Source organism: Ostrea edulis, chromosome 2 (assembly GCF_947568905.1).
Source record: "Ostrea edulis chromosome 2, xbOstEdul1.1, whole genome shotgun sequence".
Lineage (NCBI taxonomy): Eukaryota > Metazoa > Mollusca > Bivalvia > Ostreida > Ostreidae > Ostrea > Ostrea edulis.
Genome location: NC_079165.1, coordinates 14,633,950 through 14,656,481, shown reverse-complemented (window position 1 = coordinate 14,656,481; position 22,532 = coordinate 14,633,950). Strand labels below are relative to the sequence as shown.

Genomic DNA, 22,532 nt, shown 5'->3' with positions numbered 1-22,532 from the left:
TACGAACATCGTGTTAACGCAGCCAAGGGTTGTAGAGAAGCGGAGCGGATCGTAAATCCTTGGCTAGCAAAGATGGGTGGGTACATAGTTTTGACCTATTTTGGCGATTTCCAAAGATTCATCAAAATAAAAATAGTTACATCTAAGTACATCTGTACTCTGTATTACATATAAAGTGAATCGATAAATTAAAACGAGTTCATCAAAATTGTACCCAATTAAATTAATGCAATACCTTGTAGACCCAAATCCACCAAATTTGTGTCACGCAAAAAAAAAAAAATCAACTGTACGACAAATCTCATACGGTAGTCCTGAATATCATTATAACAACCAAAGTCACGGAATCCAAAGCAAACAGCAATCACGAAACTACCACCAGCTTTAAAACAGGAGATTTTATATATACATGTACACTGTCGTAGTCGTACTGGTTTTTTTTTATATTTTGAAAATGAACAAGACACAAGCTGATAGTATAAAATTTGATCGGGTACACGAGATTGCGGGATCACGCACACCCAGGGCTATTGTGGCTAAATTCAATGAATATCAACGATTAAAGGCAGTTGGTAAACGGGCTGTCAAAAAACTTAAGAGGAACAAACTATTACATCAACAAACGGTGTCCACCTGAAATTGTAGCGGAAAGAAAAGAACTGTCCCGAATCATGAGGAAAAAGCGCGAGGAAGGACACAAGGAAAGTCCTCACTATCCTTATTATACACCATTCATCACACGTAGAGCTTATTTAGCATTACTGACGCTTTCATCAATAGGGAAAATGTACTCATGCAAGATGAGGATAACGAACAGTGATCAATCTCATAACTCCTATAAGCAATACAAAGTAGATAGTTGGGCAAACACGGACCCCTGGACACACCAGAGGTGGGATCAGGTGCCTAGGAGGAGTAAGCATCCCCTGTTGACCGGTCACACCCGCCGTGAGCCCTGTATCCTGATCAGGTAAACGGAGTGTTATTATTCCGCATAGTCTTCTTTATCATCTTATACTTTATATGTTAATCATATTACTGTACAAATTATTTCATGTGTATACATTAAACCTATGATTCTTGGAAATAAACAATACAATACTATAAACAATGAAGAGAACTAATTATCTACGGAAAACTAAGATCAAGAATAAATTCGATATTAGATTGGTACCCCGTGTACTTTATGAAGGAAAATCCCTGAATATGATTACAAAAAGGACGGAAAGCCACGCGACACCTTCAAAGACAAATGTTTGAGGAAAATAACGGTAATGTCCGGACCGGAAAGATCATAAATAAAGCATTAAGGGAAAAAAGCAGACATAGATAAGATCAGCATCATTCATAAGAGAGATGGATCGGATAGGTACATGTACATCGAATCGCACCAGAAAACAACAGACGGGTACCGGTACCTTTCAATGCCTGAAGGAAAACAGAAACAAGAGGCCCATGGGTCACAATGCTCATCCGAGTCACATTTGCCTTTCTGTTTTAGGATTTTTTTTATTTTCTTTATTCCTACAGAAATCTTGACCCCACCTTAGCTTCACAGGGTCATGGCTTTCCTGCATTTGAATCCACACAACATAGGGTGACTTGATTCTAAGCAAGATATAGTGATAAAATGGTAATCAATATTGATGCTATAATGACAAGTTGTGTCCCGCCTCCTAGGGTGTATTAGAACAACCTGTACATATTCCAAGGACTGAAGGTAAAAATCTATTAATTCAAAATCCTCAACAATAAATTCTGTAATAGCTTTTTTAGCTCACCTGAGCTGAAAGCTCAAGTGAGCTTTTCTGACCACCGTCTGTCTGTAAACTTCACATTTTCAACTTCTTCTCCAGAACCACTGAACCAATTTCAAATAAACTTGCCACAAACCATCCTTGGGGCAAGGGGATGCAAGTTTGTTCAAATGAAGGAATACATCTTTCTCCAAGGGGAGATAATAGCAAGATAGTAAAAATACGTTAACAACATTTAAAATTTTCTTCTCCAGACCCACTGGGCCAATTTCAATAAAACTTGGCATAAATCATCCTTGGGTGAAGGGAATTCAAGTTTGTTCAAATGAAGGGTCACACCCCTTTCCAAAGGGATATAATAGCGAAATAGTGAATATACATAAATTAGACAACTTTTGAAAATCTTCTCCACAACCATTGGGCCAATTTCAACCAAACTTGGCACAAAACATCCTTGGGTGAAGGGGATTCACGTTTGTTCAAATGAAGGGCCATGCTCCCTACAAACGGAAGATAATCACTAAAATGCAAAAATAGGGTCGGATCATTTAAAAATCTTCTCAAGAACCAATGGGTCAGAAGAGCTGAAATTTACATGAAAGCTTCCTGACATAGTGCAGATTCAAGTTTGGTAAAACCATGACCCCTGGGGGTAGGTTGGGGCCACAATAAGGGATCAAAGTTATACATGCAAATATACATGTATATGTAAAATATTTGAAATCTTCTTCTCAAGAACCACTGGGCCAGAAGAGCTGAAATTTACATGAAAGTTTCCTGACATACCCTGGGGGTAGGTTGGGGCCACAATAGAGGATCAAAGTTTTACATGCGAACATATAATATGAGCCATTCCTAGCAAAAACGACTCTTATTTTATCCAACAATGTTTTTCATAAAATGTCATAATGAAAATATATGATGTCAGTTTTTGCATACTTGTAAAGAAAAAGGTCATGATTACCAATCACGGGTTTGTTGCCATCTTTGATTGACTGTAATATTTTAACGACAATCAACATTACAATATTTTGAGGGATGTTCCCTATAGTTCACACTTTAGCACTAATATACTTAAGGGCCCTTTTTGCTAGGAACGGTTCATATGTAAAATATTTGAAATCTTCTGATGAAGAACCACTGGGCCAGGAAAGTTCACATTTACATGAAAGCTTTCTGGCATAGTGCAGATTCAAGTTTGTTAAAATTGTGGCCCTCGGGGGTAGGATGGGATCAAAGTTTTACATACAAATATATAGGGAAAATCTTTTAAAATCTTCTCCTCAAGAACCTTTGAGCGAAAAAGTTTAACATTTACATGAAAGGTTCCTGACATAATGCATATTCTAGTTTGTAAAAATCATGACCCCCGGAAGTAGGTTGGGGTCACAATAAGGATCAAAGTTTTACATGCGAATATGCAAGGAAAATCTTGAAATATTGGCCAAGGTAACTCAAGATAGTGATGTGGCCCTCGGGCCTCTTATTTCTATAAATTTCATTTAACTTTACATATTTATGATCGGAATTTGTAAATACACTTTTCTCCGGTTCATCTTTCTGCACGTATAGTAAACTTGCCACCTTATCTCTGCTGACACACAAACCTCACTTTCGGAACTTAAAGATATCGATAAAAAATATATCACCAGGGTGGAATGTAGTGATCGGTGACCGGATTAGAGAAAAAGTCGACATACATCTTTCTTGCTTCTTTTGCGTCTCATGGGCTGTTCTGGGTATGTTGCATGAAACTGTAAGATCTGTTTTAAAGTGTTGGAAAATGTGCTCGAAAGTTTCAACAATATATACAGCAGAGAAATTCTGTAGGCATTGTTAAAGAAAGATATGTACGATAATTTTTTTTTTTCGATTGAAAACTTTAAAATTTACTTCAAGATGAACCTAACCGCGAAAAAAAAATCCAAACCTCTGCGAGATCTCCAAAAAACCATTGAACTAATTGTCTAAACAGGACAAGAAATATTTTATTATTTATTTGCTTTTACGCGTCCTTTTAAGAGTTTTTCACTCATATTGAAACGTCGTCAGTGAAATAATTTAACACAAATTCTAATGTCATATCTGCAAGACCCGTGATTCAAAATGCCGAGCATTTAGCGAAGGAGCACTTACGAAAAAAAATAAGGGGTATAACAGATTCTAACGTTCTTTCATATCCGATCATTTCCCATACAGTCCTTATATGATTTTAAAATCTATTTTCGATTTCTAGGGACGAAGGCCGGAAAGCAACGAAACCAACTACTGAATACTCTTGATACTCTGCAAGACGGACTGGTTTTATGAACAACATGCAGTTGAAACTTCACCCAGGTGACTACGTAATTACATTGTAACAGTATTCGATACCTCGTCTTATTAGGATCCACTGAACACGGAATTCATTTTTGAATTTATGCTCATTAACTTAGGATTGAATTGGGTCAATACCAGATTGTTGTGCATTATCTTAGGATTAAACTAGATCATTACATGCTGGGTACCGCACGACATGATAGGCGGAACTATTCGAAGTGTTTATGTAACTGAAATTTATCATAGTCACGTACTACCTCCAAGGTTCGAAATATGTTTTTTCAAATGAAAGACAAAACTTGATTCGGTGTTGAAAGAGAAGAACACCTGAATTTTGCGCGAAAACGTTGCGCCATAAATGAACCCCCAGCAATTGGACAGAGGCGCTCCACATCTATTCACGACTGCTGCCATTTCATCCAGTTTTGCATGAAACAACCAAGGCTGGTTTAGGTTTTCAAGGAGATGTCCATGTCTTGTATCTATGCAATCAAGGACTGAGTTGAAAATATATGACAATTCAGCAGTTGATCTTCCAAATACATGGGAAAGATCCTCTAATCTATTTGGGTATGCCAATCTTCGTATGAGAATACACAAACCTTCTATTCCTGAACATACAGTCCTGTTTTTACATACAATTTTGTTTGGAATATGCAGTGCTATTCGTAATCCTAGCAAATCATCTTTTTGAAACCGGATTAACAGGCGAAATTGTTCGTCGTTCAATTCATCCAGGTTTAATCGGTGATAAATCGATGTCTCTTTTTCATTGCTCATGCAAGACAAAAGTAAAACATCATCATCGTCTGTCAGAACTGCAAGCAACATCATATTTTGCGCCATTTTTTGGGAGTTGAACTATGTTCAATCTCCCTGGGTCATCACGCACTTTTCTGCGCAGTAATTTGTATTGATTTGTATAGTGGTCGTCAGCGGGGGTTCTGTGTCAGCTGATTTACTCCTAGGTAAATCAACATAAACTTTTATAAACATCCGCCATTAAATAATCCATGTAACTTTTCTGAATTAATCTAATTTTGATAATTGACATGTAAGTAAATGCAATGATATTGTATTCAAATCAATTTGAATACAAGATTTCGATCAAATTGATACTGATATACATAGAAAAATAAAAGATAAGGTTGAAAATTGTCGTTTGTAGCGCAGCGTCACCTATAAACATTGATAGGGAAACGAACGACAACTGCACACAAGACCTATTGACACCGTGGCGAAACCTCAGAAAATTTACAAGAAATAACTCTACAACATTGTGTATGTGTATATATTTGGGTTTTTTTTAATGTGATATAAAAAATGCTTGATGTTACATGTATATTGAATTAAAACACGTCATTCCCAGTCAACAACTTTCGATTGGGATCGGAATACGAAATAAAATTTCTTATATCCGGTTGCAAAGTGAAACTGCTTCAAGTTATTGAATTACGTAGTAATTGCACGTTACAAATTAGAGAACTGTTCCTTTTAATAAAGAAAGTCACAAAATAGATACAAAATGAGTGTACCTTATTCATTACTGTTACCGAGCTTTCGTCGACGAAAATCTCGAAATGGCGTGTTTCGCTGCGCTTGATGACGGTAAGGTCCACATTTTCTACGTGAGTAGTGTGATATTTGTTTATGAATTTTTTGTGCATACATGGTATGTCTCGGTTAGGAATAATGGAAACTTTCTCACCTATGTATGTAAAGACATATTAATCTCTATTTTTAAAAATGTAGAACACTTTTATCAAATGACAATGTTTGAAAACGCTTAGAGCCCCGATGTCAGAATTTCCTTTTCCAACACATCAATATGTCAAATTCATTATCCTTTTTGAATAGTATGTACCATATTTTGTACCAGTTATCCATTTTGAATCCCCTATTACAATGGAATTTTGCTGCACTCTGTAATGTTTGAGTGGATGTCATGAGTGTGTGTCGAACAGAAATTTTAAGATCATGGGATAAGGTGCTGCCATGTATGACTTCACTATCAAAGTTTAACCCAGTTGCCACAATGTTGAATTTATGCTGCAAAAAGGATTGGAAATTGCTCTGGTCAAAACACATTGTTTATTTGTCTACAGATGAAAGAGACATGAGGATTCTCCCTCACCAACTGAAAAAAAAATAGTTATGGATCTTGTACATGCATAGTTTATTAATCACTATAGATTTCCAGCATCACAAGTCTGATTCCACTATATGCTTCCCATACTGTCAGGTTCATTCACCCCCTGTTTGAGCCACAGTATAATATCCCAAATACCTTGGCAATAAATAACATTATTTGACTAATGTTTCATTTTTAGCGGAGTTGCGATGAAGTCGAACTCGGCTTATGATCTGATGAAGTGCCTTTGGGCGGGCAGGCGGGCACGCATCAACATTTCATTTCCGCACCATAGCTCTTGAGCAAATTAAAGGATCTCATTCAAACTTAGATGGATTGTCACCCTCAGTAAGATGAGGAAGCCTATCGATTCTGGGGTCACTAGGTCAAAGGTCAAGGTCACAGTGGCTATAAATAGACTGAAATTTGGAGAAAATTTTGTTTTCCGCACCATAGCTCTTGAACGAATCACACAATCTCAATCAAACTTAGATGGATTGTCACCCTCAGTAAGACCAGGAAGCCTATCGATTCTGGGGTCACTAGGTCAAAGGTCAAGGTCACTGGCTATAAATAGACTGAAATTTGGAGAAAATTTTGTTTTCCACACCATAGCTCTTGAACGAATTATAGGATCTCAATCAAACTTAGATCGATTAAGTAAGACAAGAAGCCTATCGATTCCGGGGTCACAAGGTCAAAGTCACAGTGGCTATAAATAGACTGAAATTTGGAGAAAATTTTGTTTTCTGCACTATAATTTTTTAACAAATTATAGGATCTCAATTAAACTTAGATGGATTATCGCCCTTGATGAGACAAAGAAGCCTATTGATTTTGATCAAGGGTTAAAGGTCAAGGTCACAAAGGATTTAAGTCTGCTGAAATTTATGTACGCAAAATTTTGCTCCCTGCTTGATAATTCTTGCAAACTTTTCTACCGGTTCCCTCTATGCCCATTCCTTGCGCAACTCGGCTTGTGCATTTCCGATGCCGGACAATTTTTAATTTTTTTTGCATTTCATTTATTTTGAGTTATTATACAATTATTTACCATTCCATTGATCCTCTACAGGACTGTAGTATACTCAGGTGACAGTTTAGCATATTGGACTACCTTTTCAAGTAATGAATCCTTAGAATTAGCTACATCTAGGATTAAACTTGAATGTATATATACAGGGGAAAAAACTTCCTCATAACTGCAAGGCATTGATAACCATATTGATTTGAATGTTTGGGCCATAATATGTGGTCACATTTTTCATGAGAATATAAAGGGGTGAAATTCTAGAAAACAACAACACGACTTCAGTTACTCGAGGAGCGTTGTGGCCCATGGGTCTTCCATTATCCATGTTTGCTGTTGTAACGCTTTGAAAAATAACAACAGTTGATTTGTATCTAAAATCATGATAATATTCAGTCATTTATCCCCCTACCCTTCCAGTGCTATCTGTTCTAACTGAATTTCCACAATGTTCAACTCCCACGAGTACTTTAAGTACTTTGATTTTCTTTGATCTTAACGCAGTAAACCCTCTTTTGATTCGTTTATTTGCACATTTGTATCCAATCAATTTGTTTGTAATTAATGGTTTTACACGTACGCGTACACGTACTGTTTGTTAAACGTAACATTACGTTGGATGCGTGTACTTGTAAACATACTTCTGTTTGTACACGTACACGTAGACGTACACGGTCAGTTGCTTAACCTCTCTTAATCTCGTGCGAACGACATGATTTCCTTATATTTTTTTTTTAACTTTTATTTTGTGCAGTCTAGACTCATTTTAGTTACCAAGGTGTTAGCTGCAGAACTGTAGCTCTCTGGAAAAAAAGTATTGTGAACAGCTACCAAAGTGTATGTATATTCCTGTTTTGTTGGCTTCCAAAGTACTAAATACAGAAAATATGTTATTTTGTGTGAAATAATCTTATAAGGGACATAAACTATAACCAATCAATTGGTCAATCATGATGTTCACCACGAAAGCGCAAGTGAATTCATGTACATCTTTTACGCAGAGAATGAATAATTTTAAGGATAATTCAAGTTGCAGAATTTACACTCTCATGACATTTGTTTTTTAACTTTGACGCCACCACCCTCGCTCAAAGAAATCAAATATAATAAAGAACATATTTTTGATACATGTAGTTCATTTCTTTTATTTTGCAATGATCCTTTTGTTTTTCGAAGAAACAACTAGCTAATTCCATTTACACAAAGAGTACTATTAAAGGCACATGATTAAAATTTCCAACTTTCCCCCATCCATATTAAATACTGAAGTCAACTTCTGAATACCATAGACTTTGGTCAGTTAATTGTATAGTAAGTGTAAAGTAAAAAAAAAATCAAAACAAAAACTTATCTCGTGCGAACAATATAATAAATCGTGCGAACGAGATATGTCGTGTGAACGAAATATTATTCCGTTCAAACGAGATATTATGTCGTGCGAACGAGATAATAAGTCGTTCGAACGAGATAATAAGTCGTGCGAACGAGATAATATCTCACCCCAAGCAATATAAGTGCCTGTGATTTGACCTGTGTACCTACCCCTGCACTAGCCTGCTAAAATGCACTCATTTGAACCCCCTATCTAGCCGCCTTATATAGCAACTTGTTTGATACTTTATTACACACTGGTATTTAGTAACTTTCAAACTACATGTAAAAACTCTTGATCAACAGAGCACTCGCGAATTTATGTTCTCGCGATTTGACGACTATGAGTCATTTCGCGATAGTAAGTATTGAAGTGCTCGCGTAAAATAAGGAATCTACAGTATGTATTGTCTAAAGTTAAACTTTTCCATAACAGTACAAATATGATGTTCATGTACAAGTGGTTGCCACATAGACTTATTAATGTATATACATGTATACATCTATCTGCAGATGTGGAAACCAATGACAGCGAGAAGCCTCATACAGCACTCTCAACCTTCTTACTTATTGCGTTCGTGATACTAGGGACTATTTTATGTCATGTTATATTGTGTGTAATCAGTTCCTTGTGTAAAAGACTCTTCCGTTCGAAAAGTCAAGGTAAGAATCAAATGATTGTATAAATACAGCGTGCTGTCTACAAACCGATTCAAGTTCCTGTTGTGTTTTAAAATCATTACCAAAATGAGATAAATCTTTATTTTGATTTGAAGGGTTCATGTATGTCTACTTACTGTAGTGTATTTAAAATTTGGCGCATTAGAAACTGAAACACATTGTAGTTTAATCATGGTTAAGCGCTTCTTCTATGAAAAGGTGAAGATAACGAACAGTGATTAATCTCATAGCTCCTATAAAAAAATAAAACCCACTAAGAGTTGGGTAAACATGGACTCCTGGACACACCAGAGGTGGGACCAGGTGCTTAGGAGGAGTAAGCATCCCTTGTCGACCGGTCACATCTGCCGTGGACTCCATATCTTGATCAGGTAAATGGGGGTAATCCGTAGTCAAAATCAGTGTTGAAGAACGGCTTAACAATTGGCATGAAACACACCAGACAGCATTTGACCCAACGACAGGTTGCATCGACAAACTAGATCGTTATAACGACCACACAGTATGCGAAATTCTGACTTTAAACGAGACCCCAGTAACATCAACTTGTTTATCAGTAGCCTGTCTCGATTTAAGAACTGATTACATGCAGAACAAGCTTTTGTGTATCGAATCAGTTGAGAGACATGGACAGCATATTCAAGTGATAATGGAGCATTGCTACATAAATATGTGAAGTTGACGATGGAGAAGGTGTTATTTATTATGTATAATAATGGACAAATAGAGAATTTCATATCTTAGTGCAGCTATAAATTAGCGCTCTTGCGTCACCGCGAACACCACTAAAATTTTAATCTCGCTAAAATATCTACACATACATGTACTGTACTTTGTGGGAATACAAAAACATTCTATTTCAAATTGATATAATTTAAGTTTTGATAGTCTAAATTCTTTTAAAAAAAAGAAATCATGAATCTTAGTGATGAAAATTAATGAGATAGTGAGCATTAGACGTATTTTTTTTTTTACCCTGTAAAGATACGAGCTCTTTATACGCGTGTATACAGGCATGTAGCGTCATTTTGGAGGTTGAACTGAGTTCAACTTCCATAGGCCATCACAAACTGCGCGCATGAATATATTGTTACTAGAACTCTGGTGTGGGCCTCTTCACATCTTCGTTTTGTTTGAAATAACGTATGTCCCAGAAAACGTTCTCCTAACAATATAATTCTATTCATATATTCAAAAGCTAAGCTAGAACTTTAAGCAAAAAGAGCAAATCACGAACACTATATAAACAGATATGTTCGTTTTACAAATTGATAGGAAAAGATTTAAATTATTCTCACGAGTTTTTTATTTAATTATATTTGTAAACTACATGTAGCATCGCACGCGAGGCACTATATAGACGAGTGTATTGCTGATTAGAGGGGTTAAAGGTTAAGATAACATAAGTTAACATAACACGCCTGAGTCTTTGGATATAGTAAAAATTCAACAAAAATCAATATCATAGGAAATGTTGACTTTACATTTGTCTGAAAAGATTATTCTTCAAAAGCAAAAAAGAAAGAACAATAAAAAGTTCGTAATAAATCAGCAATATGTAAAAGCTTTGGTCGACGCATTCTACTATTGTTTCTGTGCGATAATTGCCCACAAACGATGATATTGTTTGGAGTAAAAGATATACCGTCACTAATGCACATTAGTATGTTATATTACATTGCAAGTAAAATATATACTGGTTCCACAATACTTGCGAATTTGTTATATCATTTTTCTCCAACTTGAGTTCATTTATAGTTAAATAATGATGTACGCGAGGTTTAGCTAGTGTCTTTTGTGAAATGAAAAATAACAAGAGTTGGTCACTGAGAGAACTACATTTACATGCAACAAGGAACATTTTCTCTCAATGCATACACCCTAAGGTGCACACAGAAAATATGCTTGCGAGGTTAAACCGGATACTATGGAAAAAGTCAGCTTGCGCATGCACAAGAGTACGTATTCACCGGAGCTAGATGACGCGATCTTTATCTATATTCATTGTATATTGTTTAACGTCTCTCTCAAGAATCTTTCACTCATGGAGACGTCTTAGTTGCCATTGAAGGGCTGCAAATTTTAGGCATTTGCTCTGTGCTTATTATCGGAGAGGGTTCTTTAACGCGCTGCACCTGCTGTGACAGGGGTCCTCAGTTTTTGCGGTCTCTTCCGAAGGACCGCCCCATCTAATCGCATCTTTATGGAGCGCCAAATTAACATAAACTCAAATAATTGAAAATATATTCAATTATTTGAAGATATCATCAATTCATTTGACGCGCGCAACAATTTAATTAAAGATCTCTTCAAATAATCAATGATATCTTCAATTCTGAGTTATTATGCGCATTAATTGAATTGATGATACTAAGCATTAATTCTTCAGCTGAATTGATGCGCGCTTTATTTGAATTAATGATCTCTTCAAATGAATTAATGATATCAACAATTGAATTGATGCGCGCTACAATTCAATTGAAGAGAGCAATAATTGATATAATGTGCGCATTAAATCAATTGATGAGAGCAATAATTGAATTGATGCGCGCATTAATTCATTTAATAAGAGCAATAATTGATTTAATGCGCGCATTAATTCAATTATTGCTCTCTGCAATTGAATTAAAAATATCTTTAATTCATTTGAAGACAGCAATAATTCTCTTAAAGAGAGCAACTATAAAATTAAAGATATCTTCAATGCAACATATCCACAATTGAATTAATGATCTCTTTAATTGAATTGTTGCTCTCTGTAAAAGAACTGATGCGCGCATTAATTCCTTATACAAAAGTATTGTGAATAATGAAAGATATCTTCAATTGAATTAAAGAGATCATCAAATTATTTATACCGGGCTCTAAATTAATTATTGCGAACATTATTTCTACGAAATTGACGCTTTCATTGATTGAATTGAAGAGAGCAATAATTGAATTAATGCGCGCATCAAATCTATTACTGCTCTCATTAATTCAATTGATGCGCGCTTTAATTGAATTGAAGAGAGCAATAATTGAATTAATGCGCGCATTAAATCAATTATTGCTCTCATTAATTTAATTGATGCGTGCATTAATTCAATTGATGAGAGCAATAATTGATTTAATGCGTGCATTAATTCAATTAAAGAGAGCAATAATTGAATTGATGATATCTTCAAATAATTGAAGAAATCTTCAATTATATGAGTTTAAGTTAATTTGGCGCTCCATACATCTTACGCCATGCAAAGGCTACTGAGGATCTGTTCTAACCCGGATGCCCACGGGATATTTTCATTTATAGGTTAGAAACTAACAAGGTAGCACATTTGGGGAGAGAGAGAGAGAGAGAGAGAGAGAGAGAGAGAGAGAGAGAGTTAGCTTTGGCATGCACAATTACATGTTTATTGTATTTCAAACAATTTTCAAGTTTTTAGTGTTTATGATAAAAACAGTTAATGTTACTTGGAGCATTCATATATACATAGTTACATGAGAGAGTATTCACCTCAGCAGCTCTCTTACAAAGGAGGTACTATTCATCATTTGTAAAGTTGCATGAGCTTTTGAACTGAAAAACAAGTCAAGCTTGTGAGCACCAATACTTTGTTGCCAGACTTATAAATGCATATCATTGAATTAAGGTATGAAACTCGAACGGTATTATCTAGAAAAGATTGTGTTTCTTGTAGAATTTTTTCTGTTCATATTCAAAGATGACTCTTAATGCTGAGGTTAAAGATCAAAACTACTATAATATTACGTTTCTGTTAGAAACAGTATCCTATAGTCCATGTATTGCGGACCTTTAGTGCGCATGTCTGGTTACTAAAGTTTAAGCATTCTGTAAGCATAGGTTTGTTTTGGTAGACGAGATATGCACAGTAACATCGTCCGGTTTCGACCAAAGGTAGTGCGACCGTACTATGGTTCAACTAAAGTTGATGATCGAACTAGGCCAACAAAACCTTCTCTCCGAAAGTGATTAAAGTGATGAAAGGGTAAACAAACAAAAAACAAAAACAAAAAACAAAAAAAAATCCGGAGTGTGATAACATAAAACGTGATGTATCATACATAGGTTATAACTCATGTAATTATCGATATGTATTTTCTGTTTACATTTTGTCTCTCTAATTTTCATACACACTGAATACTTTTCAGAAACAACAAATACTTACGAGGAGAGGTAAAAATGCCTATGGTATCGAATTAGAATAATTAGAATGCAACAATGTTCTAGTAATTACAGTGTGTCTCTTTCCGTGGCTTTAAGCACATTCATTTGCAATATAAAATTCTCAATTCTTGTAAGAACTAATAATCTGCTTTGGATTACAATGTTATCATCCAGCTTGTAAATTATCTATGTATATAATTCTGTTATATAATCTTTTGTAAAGCTTTGATCCCCTCCTCTCGCTCCCCCTTAAACTCTGGGGTCATGATACAAGGAAACTTGAATCTAAACTACACATGATGAACAATCAGTATGGCATACTGTTATCCATTCATGGTTCTTGAAAAATCCTGTATATTCCAACGTAAAGCTTTAAATCCTGCTTGTAGCCCCATCCTGAAGACAGAGGTCGTGGTATGAACACACTAATGATTGCATATTGATATGGTATAGTGTGCTTTAGTAAAATTTTAAGATTCCTTTTATGAAGATAACGAACAGTGATAAATCCCATAACTCCTATAAGCAATACCAAATTAACAGTAAGACAAACATGGACCCCTGGACAGACCAGAGGTGGGAAAAGACGCCTAGGAGGGGTAAGCATCCCCTTTCGACCGGTCACACCTGCTGTGAGTCCTATATTTCGGTCGGGTAAACATTAATCTGTAGTCAAAATCGGTGAGTTAAGAACGGCCTCAATGGTATGAAACATGTCAGACAGTATTGTACCCAATTACAGGTTATGTTAAATTTTGATCCCTTGCTTTGGTTTCACCTGCTAGTCATGATATAAGGATGTGAACAAATTGTATACACTCTTATTTTCGCATCTGATGACTAAAACAATGCTTGTATCAATTGCCGACAGCCCACCGTAGTTATTAGACGCCAATTATTTATCAATATTCAAAACTCATTTTATAATGCATATTCACCGAACAATCTAATTATATAGTACCTACATTGTGCAAAGTTCAACTTCACAAATTTTTATAAAATCAATCAAAATATTATGTTATACATGAGGAGCAGGGGAAACAGGGATGAAACCCATTGAATTGAAAAACCTTTGAAAACTGGACATGATATATAAATGCATGTCATAATTCTGTGAATTTTCATTCTATCAGAAACATTTTTGTTAACTGATCGAAAGGTGGATAGAGAATGACCACATGAGACATACAATCGAACACATAGTCTGAAATTATCTGTCCAGGAATAACATGCATCATATGACTAAAACCTGTTTATACTGTATTTTCCCACTATACGAGGGTTGTTCGATATGTAATGTGTATTGTGTCACAATGCGATAACGCTTTGCACGATTTCGTGGATGATGATACTCTTGCATAGCTCTATTCAATACCTTTCCAACAGTATAAACACGAGCATTCAGCTCCACATACTTTTGAACTTATAGTAATTTCAATAGAGCCAGTCGTTGACCACTGTTGTAAAAATGGTTGGGAAATGGGTTGAGAATATTGAAGAAATTAGAGCTTATATAAAGGTTTGCACAAAACTCGGTCATTCGGTAATGCAGATTTTAACTGAATTGGGGGAAGTTTATGGTTCTGATAAGATATCTTATGAGACAGTTTGTAGGTGGAGAAAGAAATTTCTGACTGGCACAGAGTCCGTCAAAGTAACAGCAAAATCTGGCCGACCTGTGACTGTAACAGGCAAGGCAAATGTCTCAATAGTCAGGGAAATAATTGTAAATGATGGCAGATACACGATTCGTGATATTGCCAAAGCTGTTGGCATATCGCTATCGCGGGTGCATTTCATTTTGAAGCGTATTTTGAAAGTATGAAAGATTTCTGTCAGATGGATACCATATATTGACAGATGACCAAAACCGGGTACGAGTACAAACCGCTAAGCAATTGCTCAAAATGTTTCCCAAATTCAATCAAAGACAAATTGTAAACATTGTTACTGGGGACGAAACATGGGTTCACTATTTCGAACCTGTAAGAAAAATTGGAAACAAAATATGGCTAACTAAACACGGTAGAAGGCCAGTAGTTGCCAAAAGAACCATAAGCACAAAGAAGGTTCTTTATTGCATATTCTTCTCATGTGATGGTATAGCCGTACAAATTCCGGTGTCGAAGGGCAAACGTGTTACTGGTCGGTATTACCGAAATGTTATACTAAAAAAGCTCAAGAAGTATTATCATAAACGACGCCCTGTGTCAGGATTTAGGCATGCTCGTCTATTTCATGATAATGCTCCATCACATACCTCTGGAGTGTCCAGGGGTCCGTGTTTGTCTGATCCCACCTCTGGTGTGTCCAGGGGTCCGTGTTTGCCCAACTCTCTATTTTGTATTGCTTGTAGGAGTTATGAGATTGATCACTGTTCGTTATCTTCACCTTTCATACATCTGAGCTTGTGAAGCAATTTTTGAAGTCGGAGAAGGTTACCGTCTTGCCACACCCACCATACTCTCCAGATCTAGCCCCATGCGACTTTTTCATTTTTCCAAAACTTAAAAAGTTCTTATCTGGTCGTCGTTACAAGTCCCAACAAGCCCTTGGCTCAGCCAGCAGTCAGTGCCTCAGAGGTCTACCTAAATCAACGTACCGTGACACATTTCAGAAATGGATTCAGAGATGAAATTATGTATTTCAAACCGCGGAGAATACTTTGAAAGGATGTAATGTTCATTTCACTATTTGAGTCGAATGCTTTTGAGATATCGTACAATACACATTAGATATCGAACAGCCTTCGTACTTCGAAACGCGATGAAATCAATGAATCTACATTACGTAAGGATGCTTACAAATCGACCTTAGTGGTCCCTGAGAGGGAACTTTTTAACGAATTTGTTCCTGTATATAACTGGTGGTCTCATCCTGGCCCCAGGAGCCATTTTATAGGGCTCACGGCGGTTGTAACCGGTCAACAGGGGATGCTTACTCCTCCTGGGCACCTGATCCCACCTCTGGTATATCCAGGGGTCCGTGTTTGCCCAAACACTCTGTTTTCTATTGCTTATAGGAGTCACGAGATTGATCACTGTTCGTTATCTTCACCTTTAATATTTTTGTGGCTTTTTCTGCACGGTTTAGCGGTTCTTGAGAAGAATTTCAAGCATCCCACCCTGCTTGTACATATTCCTGACTAATTTTACTGATGGCATGGCCCTTCATTTGAACAAACTAGAATCCCCTTTACCCTAAGATTCTTTATGGTAAGTTTGGTTGAAATTGGCTTAGTTGTTCTTTAGAAGAAGCTGGGGATGTAAAGAGTTAACAGAAGACAAACAGATAGACTTTGATCAGAAAAGTTTACGTGACCTAAATATTTGAACTCAAGAACTAGACTTTGTAATAATGATTCGCACATATCAGCACATAAATGACAGACATGCAATGTCGTGCATGGACAAATCAAATTCATTTCTGGGTCGCCTATAAAAAGTTATGGCTTTTGTAATTTACTTCATGATTTACAGCTATAGTCGGTGCGGTTAGTATATCGATGTCTGAAAGTTTGGTGAAGGATTCAATACGCTTTGGATGCTTTTGTTCTTTTGCTCTGTTTGCATTATTGTTTCTAAAATGAGAATAACTATCCATTTAGGAGTGACATTAAGGTTCTGTTCAAGTCAAACCGTCTTGATTTTTCTACATGGTTTACCCCTGAACTATGATGGTACTTTAAGCTTTTATATAACCAAGGAAAATATCTTATCAAATTTTCGGGAAGCAAACTGATTTGTCTGGAAGCCTTAAGACTCAAATAATCAAATTGCATCAATAAGCGGCATGCCAGACTTAATTATCTGCGTGAAAGTACATCAAATGTTATAACTTTTACAGTTATTGCCACAGTTTGGTAAAAAATGTTTATGCTCCTATATATAGAGGTGTTTAAAGAAAATTATTTCAAATACTATTTCTGTTTTGGTACAAGCATATAGAAATTGTTTTATTTTCTGTAGATGTGGACATTGTTTTCAAATAATTTTCATACATTGTTTTGATATAATTTTCAATAATTATTGTTTCTGTGTTAGGGAATAACGACAAACCATTTTCATTTACAACATATAAGGATAACATGTTGCAGACGGTTGGAAACAGGACTAGAACATGTAGAAGAAATCAAGTCAGTTTCAGGAGGTTTTGCACATGGACATGTCATGTGTAGAGAAAAAAAAAAGCTTTTCTTCCCGGAGAAAGAAATATTTATCACCACCTCTACCCCCTCCAAAGATTTGTTTCTATGTATGCTTATGTGAGTTAAGGTAACTCACTACACTAAAGCTTATACTCTTTATGACACTCCGTCACAAGATGGCGATTTAAATGTTTTGTGAAAGTATTTGTATTGATCAATTTGTTTGTCTAACATCGTAGCTCATTGGTTAAAGCATTGGCCTGGTGAACCGCAGATACTGAGTTCAAATCCGCCAGTCTTTTTGTTCATATGTGTTGAAATGATTTTTTTGAAAATCATGTTTTTATCCAAATTGCATATTTTCTGCCTTTTTGGCACATATACGTATTATATATCATCATATATCTTATGATTAAACCAATGCGTACTGATTTAAGAAACTATTTCTGGATGTAGTGAGCCACCTTAAAAGATCGGTTTTATTCACTACCACCAATCCACGTGCATCTACACTTAATTACAATGTGTTATATGTTCTGAAATCTTGCTGGTGTTGTTACAGATTGCCATCTGTCTCTGGTAACCAGTACGATCAAATTGAAGTACCTGTAGGCGAAGCACCTGTATACGAAGTACCCGTGGACGAGCATAAGTACGAGACTATTCCGGCGGACAGAGGTTGGTAATTAATTGATTGGTTGGTGTTTTACGCCGTTTTGTCAATCTTTCAGCCATTTTTACGGCGGCAAAGGTTGGAGAAGAGTTGCTTATATTTGTATGATTCTTGTACTTGAGACGTTCCGTCTCACACAGAGGAATTTCGATATGTAAACAGATGATCACAATAGTTTTAACGAATTTGACGTGATACACTATCCAGTTATACTACTGAAGCAAACATTTCATGTATAGCTACAGACTAGGCTAATGCAAGGTGAAGATAACGAACAGTGATCAATCTCATAACTTCTACAAGCAATACAAAATAGATAGTTGGGCAAACACGGACCCCTGGACACACCAGAGCTGGGATCAGGTGCCTAGGAGGAGTAAGCATCCCCTGTTGACCGGTCACACCCGCCGTGAGCCCCATATCCTGATCAGGTAAACGGAGTTATCCGCAGTCAAAATCAGTGTACCAAGAACGGCTTAACAAAGGCTAATGCAGAAGGTTAGAAACTGAGATCAAGACAGTGTGACTTTTCAGCGTAATCTAATTCTCAGATTAATGTGATTGACTTTAATCTAAGAACACGACAAAGAAACCCTGACAAAGATACTCTAAGGACATGTTTATCTGTTACAGTGATTAGTCTTCTAGTCTTTATTTGAATATCTTAGTACATTGGAAAGAGAAATTAGACTGGCTGGCATAATTGTTCCCTTTAGCCAATGTACGTGAACGTTCCTACTTTTCAAGAAGTAACTAAACAAGACATAAAGCAATGGTATTTGTTTTAACAATTGAGGGGAGGTTTGTCAAATTTACACATTCTCTTCTGCAACAGTTTCCTCAAACTGATTGATTGATTTTATATTGTTTAACGTCCCGCTTGAGAATTTTTCACTCATATGGAAACGTCACCATTGCCGGTGAAGGGTTGCAAAATTTAGGTCTATGCTCGGCACTTACGACCTTTAAGTAGGGAGGAGTCTTTCTTGTGCCAATTAACGCGACCTCAGTTTCTGCGGTCTCATCCGAAGGACCGCCCTATTTATTCGTCTCTAACGACAAGCAAGGGGGTGCTGAGGACCTATTCTAACCCGGATCGCCAACGGGCCTCCTCAAACTGAACCTCTTTATAAATTATATGACAAGATGGGAAATATTTCTCGAATTATTCTGCAGAAAAGAATTGATTCAATAATACATATACCGGAGTAACGTTCTATTCATGCAAATTTTAATTTATTTTTACAATTTTCTTGTTTAATTATTGTTTCAGAAGGCCCTAGTAGAAGGTAAGTAAAAAAAGTCAGATTTTTGCAAGCCCAAGTTAAATTCCTAGTACCTTGAAAGCATGTGGAGGTAAATATAACGTTCTATACTTTTTCTTGTTTGTTTGATCTCAGCCAATCAGAAAGTTCAGACTTATTCCATTATATAATAAGATACAATAGCATACCGTATCATATGATACCAAACCAAGCCACATGATATCAGAATACATGCACATGTACTTGTCATAGTAGAACAATATCAGAATTTAGTAAACAATTGTGTGAGTCTATAACGTAGATACATGCATGTTGTAAATAAGTATGAAAAAACTGTACAAGTATATTGGCATGTCTCAACTCGTCAGTTTAATCTGAACCCATGCTGGCTCTCGGTACTAATGGCATGTAGTGCTCAGATATATAAATAACTGGGTTCACAAAGACAATGAATTTGGAACGATTGAAATTGATACAACCCTCATCATGTTCGTTCGTTGGTGGCTAAGTGTCATTACGTCAACTTGTACTATTAGAGTTCGTTATCACAGGATTAGACGCGGAAGAAATAAGGATCTTATTAATTACATAACTCAAATAATTAACAAGAAGGTAAAACTATTTCGGTTGAGCATCACTGAAGAGACATTATTTGCCGAAATGCGCATCTGGTGCATCAAAATTGGTACCGTATAAGTTTTTACATTATGACCCCTGGGTCCAGGCCATTGCTGGTGGACTGTTAGTCCCCGAGGGTCTCTACAGCCCAGTAGCTAAGTACTTCGTTACTAGCTTGAAAATATGGATGTATATTTTTGATTGCTGTTATAAAATTTAGAAATTCATTTCAAAATAAAGGATTATTTCCCTCACGCATAGCTCTTTTCCTTAGACGAATTTGACTCCACTTTTTTTGGCACACTGTTTTTCCCTATAATAGCTCTAAAACTTCATTGTTATTTCGGATTTCAAACATTTCGGTTGAGCATCACTGAAGAGACATTATTTGTCGAAATGCGCATCTGGTGCATCAAAATAGGCACCGTATAAGTTTTTACATTATGACCCCTGGGTCCAGGCCTCTGCTGGTGGACTGTTAGTCCCCGAGGGTCTCTACAGCCCAGTAGCTAAGTACTTCGTTACTAGCTTGAAAATACGGATGTATATTAAATTGCTGTTATAAAATTTAGAAATTCATTTCAAAATTAAGGATTATCTCCCTCACGCATAGCTCTTATCCTTAGACGAATTTGACTCCACTTTTTGGGCACACTGTTTTTCCCTATAATAGCTCTAAAACTTCATTGTTATTTCGGATTTCAAACATTTCGGTTGAGCATCACTGAAGAGACATTATTTGTGGAAATGCGCATCTGGTGTATCAAAATTGGTACCGTGTAAGTTTTTACATTGTAACCAGTATACATTTGGCACAATTCCTTGCAGCTCTGCCTACGAAGTCTTCCAAGGAAGAAGTGAAGAATATGGGTATGAACAGTTGCCCCATCAAAGAGGTGACAGGATTTCATTTTCTGCTTAGATTTAAGTGCAGTTAATAATGTTTTAGAAAAATGAAAATAGCTGAGTGTTTTTACAATCTTCCGTTACAGTTGCTGAAACAACTGACGCAGTTTATATCAATTGAGAACACGCCAGGTCCTGTGTTGGGAATGACCCGTCACGTGTAAACAAATCATCACATCAGCTCACAGATTTAATATTGAATAAGTCGATATCAATACATTCCTATACAAGAGACACAGAGAGAGACGTAACACCCATACACGTGACATTTGTTTTACTCTCATGCATCCATACAAGGAGGAAATCAATGCTTTATGTGAATTAATTTCATAACATGGACAACGGTCAGAAGTTGGCCTGGCTTGTGATTGATGAAGATGTACAAGTATTCGAAGAAATCAGTAAAATAGTTCTAGAAAGCAATATACATGTAGAATATGAAAGGTTCATCCTAATTAAAAGTTGCTTAACTCCTTGCCATGATACACAATGTTCTTTTAACTGTCGCTTTTAAATGAACATCTATTTATAACTGGATTGCCTTGACTAATTAGAGTACGAAGCTGCCTGTCTGATTAACTGCACAGGCACCGTTCCTTGGTACCCTCTGTATTCAAGACAACTTTTCTTATTTTACTTGCATCTTCGTAGTATTGCACATCTTCAATATTTTCATGACCCAATATTCGATCAATATGGAGTTTCATAACATATACTGTATAATGTATCACGAATCTTATTTTTAAAATTGCACATGTCTCTTGAGGCCCTTGAGTGTTGAATAAACATAGCATATATCATGGAACATTTATCAACTGTTTGATAGACTAGTCTGCCTTGTACATGTGATTTTATTCATATGGTGTATATAGTGTATATATCTCTCAACTGATTCGATATGCAAGAGCTTGTTCTGAGTATGGTCAGGCTACTGACAAACAAGTTGATAGTAATGGGGTTTCAACAGTCTTGATTAAAGTCAGCACTTCTTATATGGGCCTTATAACGATCTAGTTTGCCAATACAACCTATGTTTGGGTCAAATGCTGTCTGACGTGGTTCATATCGATTGTTAAACCGTTCTTGGCACACTGATTTTGATTAAGGATAACTCTGTTTACCTGATTAAGATATAGGGCTCGCGGCTGATGTGACCGGTCGACAGGCTATGCTTACCCCTCCTAGGCACCTAATCCCACCTCTTGTATGCCCAGGGGTCCCTGTTTGCCCGACTATCTATTTTGTATTGCTTATAGGAGTTATGGGATTAATCCCTGTTCGTTATCTTCACCTTGCATTCCATATTTATACTCTTCATTTGTCAGGTTAAGAAGAGATATGTCTCTTATTTTGGTTTTCCTCTTTGCATGACATGCATTTCATGGATTTTAAATTTAATTCGTTGCAATAAAGAAAACTTGCAATTTGGGAAATGTAAGCTGGTACATGTATATTAGAATATGAAC

At 36.3% G+C, this 22,532-nt stretch overlaps 2 long non-coding RNA genes across 2 annotated transcripts; both read left to right on the top strand.

Moving 5' to 3' along the window:
• The first annotated feature begins 677 nt into the window (after positions 1–677).
• On the top strand, positions 678–9,265 carry LOC130052111 (uncharacterized). Its single transcript, XR_008800473.1, has 3 exons — positions 678–970; positions 3,994–4,094; positions 9,122–9,265. It is a non-coding gene; the product is annotated as an uncharacterized LOC130052111 (long non-coding RNA).
• A 4,174-nt stretch (positions 9,266–13,439) lies between these two features.
• LOC125682459 (uncharacterized) lies at positions 13,440–21,877 on the top strand. Its single transcript, XR_007372558.2, has 5 exons — positions 13,440–13,466; positions 18,167–18,282; positions 19,551–19,566; positions 20,989–21,056; positions 21,153–21,877. It is a non-coding gene; the product is annotated as an uncharacterized LOC125682459 (long non-coding RNA).
• The last annotated feature ends 655 nt before the right edge of the window (positions 21,878–22,532 follow it).